The 5,246-nt window shown below is 45.6% G+C and overlaps 1 protein-coding gene across 1 annotated transcript in view; it reads left to right on the top strand.

Moving 5' to 3' along the window:
* Positions 1-5,246, top strand: part of WDPCP (WD repeat containing planar cell polarity effector) — a gene marked incomplete at its 3' end in the record, with an annotated part of 206,145 nt that overhangs the window by 107,524 nt on the left and 93,375 nt on the right. The gene's annotated exons all lie outside the window — the stretch shown is intronic.

Below are 5,246 nucleotides of genomic sequence, written 5' to 3'. Positions count from 1 at the left end.
ATGCTTGTAGCTGCCACTACCTCCTGTGGCAGTGAATTCCTTGTGTTAATCACGCTTTGGGTGAAGAAGGACTTCCTTTTCTCTGTTCTAACCCGACTACTCAGCAATTCCATGGAGTGCCCACGAGTTCTTGTATTCAAATCTAGATGTTCAATTGGCAGGTGTTATTTTAATTTGTATATTTGTAGCAGAAGCTGTTGAGAGCTTGTTTCCTCTAGGAGCCAGATCACGTGACTAACAAAGTTTTAATAACGCCATGTTTTGAAATTTAGACAAAGCTTACTGTTCGAGTAATAAAAGTGGAGAATTTGTTCGACAAAGCACACTTTGTCTCATTTTCCCCAACTATCTGCCGTTTGTTTTTGTTGTTTTTTTTAAAAAAATACTTAGAATTGCCACACATACATTCAGAATAGATTGTAAATCATGCACTTTGGCCTGTGTGTTAATCACGCTTTGGGTGAAGAAGGACTTCCTTTTCTCTGTTCTAACCCGACTACTCAGCAATTCCATGGAGTGCCCACGAGTTCTTGTATTCAAATCTAGATGTTCAATTGGCAGGTGTTATTTTAATTTGTATATTTGTAGCAGAAGCTGTTGAGAGCTTGTTTCCTCTAGGAGCCAGATCACGTGACTAACAAAGTTTTAATAACGCCATGTTTTGAAATTTAGACAAAGCTTACTGTTCGAGTAATAAAAGCGTAGAATTCGTTCGACGAACCACACTTTGTCTCATTTCCCCCAACTATTATCTGCCGTTTGTATTAAAAAAAAAAAATGCTTAGAATTGCCACACATACGTACATTTAGAATAGATTGTAAATCATGCACTTTGGCCTGCTTCATCTTCTCTGCTGTAGTTTGAGAGAACAGTTGGCTATTCAGAAGCGGCTTTCCTTTGCGAACACCTTCCTTCAACACAGGTAGTTGAATTTAGGCAAAGTCTATGTCTGATATACTGTGTGCTCCAGCGGCTGCGAAACTTCTGCCACTGCTACTACCCAGAGCAATTTCAGGAGTCTCCAGCCAGGAGCCACCTACTTATTAAGGCCTGTTTGTTCGCCTGGCTTGTTCGCTCCTCTGAAATTTTCCAACTCTGATCAGTCACACCAGCTGAAGCAAAATCATAGCCTGCCCTGGAAGATGGGCATGTCTAGGGTTTCTCGTGGAACTCCTGATGCTATTCCATCAATCCCAATAGGCAAGACCCAAAGGGTGTTGATCACATGGACAACATGGAGCTACCTTGGACTGAATCAGACCATTGCTCCATCAAAGTCGGTATTGTCTACTCAGGCCCCGGTCACACGAGCGGGAAAATCCGCACTGAAAGGGAGGCATTTTAGAGGCGGAGCTAAAAGAAGCACGGTAGCGCAATCTTACAGTCCTCCGCAGCTCTGTCCTCAGCCCGTCGGCAGCTGATCACACCAGGGAGGCAACAGTGTAGTCCCAACGAGGCAACACGGCAGTACTGCGTCACTGTGCATGCTGCTGGATGTGGGTTGCTGCTGGATGCTACGGGCTACCGGCACGTCTCCGATCAGACGTCCGCCCGTGTCGCGCATTTACCAGAAGCTACTACCTTTTCCCCAGTGCCTTTTAAATCCGCTTCTTCAGGCTGACGGTACAGGTTGGAGACAGGTGCGTTACGCTTCCCAGATGTTGTGGTATGCGCGCCCATTTGATGAGCCCTCAATCCATCCCTTTCGCGGGGCAAATCCTCCGTGTGACCAGGCCCTCAGACTGGCAGTGGCTTTCCCGGGTCTCAGGTCGACGTCTATCACACCACTGAGTACTTCCTTCCTTTAGACTGGAGATGCTGAGGATTGAACCGAGGACCTTCTGCATGCCCAGCACGTGCTCTGTCACTGAGCCGTGGCCCCTCCGTGATCCAGGCAGAGTACGAGAGAGGCTGTTCTAGAGTGCAAGGCTGTTCCTCCTGAGATGTCTTAAATAACTTGGTTTTTAATGTGTTTGTCTTGAAACGTAAACGGTGGACAGGAAGGATATAAATTGTTTTAAATAAAAGCATGAACAGCCTGCACTGATGGTGGGTACAACAGCAGATATTGGCACAGCAGTTTGTAGGCTGTATACTAATTGACTCTATTAAACCTACCTGCTCCTTTATTCCTCCCCTTCATTTTTTCCCTTCCAAGTCCACACGTCAAAGTTCTTGTCCTCAGACTTCATTGACCTTTTTGGAACAGTTCAATACCAAAGTTTCATCGGAGGCATAAGCAAAAAGGTCCTACTACTCTTGAGTGGTTCCCAGGGACTGTTGTTGTTGTTCAGTCGCAGAGTCGAGTCCGACTCTTTGCGACCCATGGACCAGATCACGCCAGGCCTTCCTGATTTCCGCCGTCCTCTGAAGTTTGCTCAACATCATGTTCGTTGCATCTATGACACTGTCTAACCATCTCATCCTTTGCCGTCCCCGTCTTCTCTGAGCTTCGATCTTTCCCAGCATCAGGGTCTCCGGGTCTCCCGGGGACTAGTGAGCACATAATGTAGTGCATTTCTGGGCAATATGTGCAATGACATCTTAATACAATAAATGTTTTTTTGGGGTAAAACCTTACACTGACTCGTTGATAGTTACTTGGGCTTTGGGAATGTTTCCTTTGGATAAGAGGAGATTGAGGGGGGACATGATTGCTCTCTTTAAAAATTTAAAGGCTGTCACTTGGAGGAGGGCAAGGAGCTGTTCCTGTTGGCAGCAGAGGAGAGGACCCGAAGCAACGGGTTTAAATTACACGCAGAAAGGTATCGGCTGGATATTAGGAAAAGCGTTTTCACGGTCAGAGTGGTTCAAAGGTGGAATCAGCTGCCTTGGGAGGTGGTGAGCTCCCCTTCACTGGCAGCTTTCAAGAAGAGGGTGGATGAATATTTGTCAGATGTGCCTTAGGCTGGTCCTGCATCGGGCAGGGGGTTGGACTGGATGGTCTGTATGGCCCCTTCCAACTCTCTGATTCCATGCTTCTACTCACACTCATCCCATGATTTTTAAATTTATGTTACAAGTCCCTGCTAGCAGAAGTGTTGCGTGACCAGAACGTGACAATCTTTAGGGTACTTTTGTGCATGCTCAATAATGCAGTTTCAATCCTCTTCAGCGACCGTTTGCAAGTGGATTGTGCCATTTAGCACCCAGTAAAATCCAGTGACAAAGTGGATTGAAATTGCATTAATTTAGTGGGTGTGAAAGCGCCCTTTGTTTGTTTGGGGCATTCGTGCTGTGATTTGCTTATGTACACGTTTTGTTGATGCTTGCCTAGTTAGAGCTTGATTATCAGATAAGACGCACCACAGCATGTGCTGATGTAGCTGGTAAGGTGATCTATATGGCAAGTACGAGCAGGTGATCTGGTTTTGCAATCTGTGTAGCAACACATAGCAACGATGCTGAAGTCAAGGCAATTATGCAGATTCAACCTTCGAGAGAAGTAGATGTTGCTAACAAGCAATGCAAATGCTTGTTCCTTGTGTATAGTTGTCGTGTGGTTTGTTCTACCAGCCTTCAGGCACTCCCATGGACCAGCCCTGGCCATTTCATTCCAGTGAACACTGGCAGAGGAAGCAGCCTGGCAAGGACTGCCGTCATGAGATAGAAACACATCTGCACCCATTATTTTGAAATATCAGCCACCTTGGTTTCCTGTTGGAGGGGGTGGGTGAGGTACAGATAATTTCAATCACTAAAGGGCTGTGCGCAGTTCTGGTCACCAGCTCTCGAAAAGGATATGGTGCAACTGGAGAAAGTACAGAAGAGGGCAATTTAGAGAGTTAAGTGGTTGGAACTCCTTTCCTAGGAAGAAAAGGTGAAAAGCCAGGTATTTGTGGCTTAGCAGAAGATGGCTGAGTGGGGGCGTGAAATAGAGGCTTATAAAATTATACACGGGGTGGAGAAAATGCACAGAGGCTGTGATCACACACACACACAAACAATAATCCACTTTCAAAGCACTTCCCAACTGGATTTTACTGCCACTTCCACACTGTAATTTTTGTCACTCATTTGTCCCTATTGCTTTGCCATGTGTTTTGCTTCCCTCTGGGACTACTAGAGAGAGCAAAACACATTTTTTGGGGGGGACCCTAAAGCAATAGGGACAGAGTGCAAGGGGGTTGGACTAGATGACCTGCAAGGTCCCTTCCAACTCTAACATTCTATGATTCTATGAAATAAGTGACAAAAATGACAGTGCAGAAGTGAACTGACACAATCCAATTTGACAATGGATTGAAAGTGGGTTATTTCGTGTGTGTGATCGCAGCCAGAGAGAACTTTTTTCTCCTTCCATAGTTCTAGTACTCAGGGGCACCCGAATGCTGCTGATGGGAAATAGATTAAAGGAAGTATTTTACTCACTGAGGAATGAAATGGTGGCATTCACTGCCAGTTGATGTCGTGATGGCCAGGAGCACGGATGGATTTAAAAGGGGGTTAGCCAGGTTCATGGAGGATAGGTCCATAAATAGCGACCGGCCATGGTGACTGAAGGGAATTTGAGTTACAGATAGGATTACTGCTAGATCTTTCCTTACAGCCTCCATTTTGGAAACCAGAACTACATTTGGGAGATGTGTTGATCAGTCAATTCAATCTGGATAGCCCAGGCTAGCCCGATCTCATCAGATCTCAGAAGCTAAGCGGGTTCAGTACTTGGGTGAGAAACCACCAAGGAAGAATTTTGTGGAGGAAGGCAATGGCAAACCACTTCTGCTTAATCACTTGCCTTGGAAGCTCTGTGGGGTTGCCATAAGTCGGCTGGGATGTGACAACACTTTACATATCCATTGACCTGGGCGGGCCTGTAGCCAGGATTTTGTGGCTTGTGGGGCAATTGTTTTTCTGGTGGAATTGAAGTTCTTAGTGCAGAAAGAAAAGCCAGAATTCTGAGGATTATGACTCAGCTACTGTGGAATCAAGCCTTTTAAAATCAAGCATAGAGGCTTCTGCAGATCTTAGCCCCAGAGTGTGACAAATAGCATGTGTGTGTGGGGGGGGGGATCTTCTGGTAGATGGCAGGTGTGGCACTGGAAATGCTTATCTCGGTTTGACGAGTAAACGCCAATTTGTATAAAAACACATAAAACGTTATTTACAACAACAAAGGACAAACAACACATAGATAGGGGAAAGAATGTATACAGTTCAGCAAGGAATGCAAACCAAAACAAAAAACCTAGCTGGCTGCTCTACTCACTACTTTTCCTATCAGGCACATAGCTCTGGCATCTCA

Source organism: Gekko japonicus, unplaced genomic scaffold (genome assembly GCF_001447785.1).
Source record: "Gekko japonicus isolate JY-2015 unplaced genomic scaffold, Gekko_japonicus_V1.1 scaffold2178, whole genome shotgun sequence".
Classification (NCBI taxonomy): Eukaryota; Metazoa; Chordata; class Lepidosauria; order Squamata; family Gekkonidae; genus Gekko; species Gekko japonicus.
This window is presented reverse-complemented; position numbering and strand designations above follow the sequence as displayed.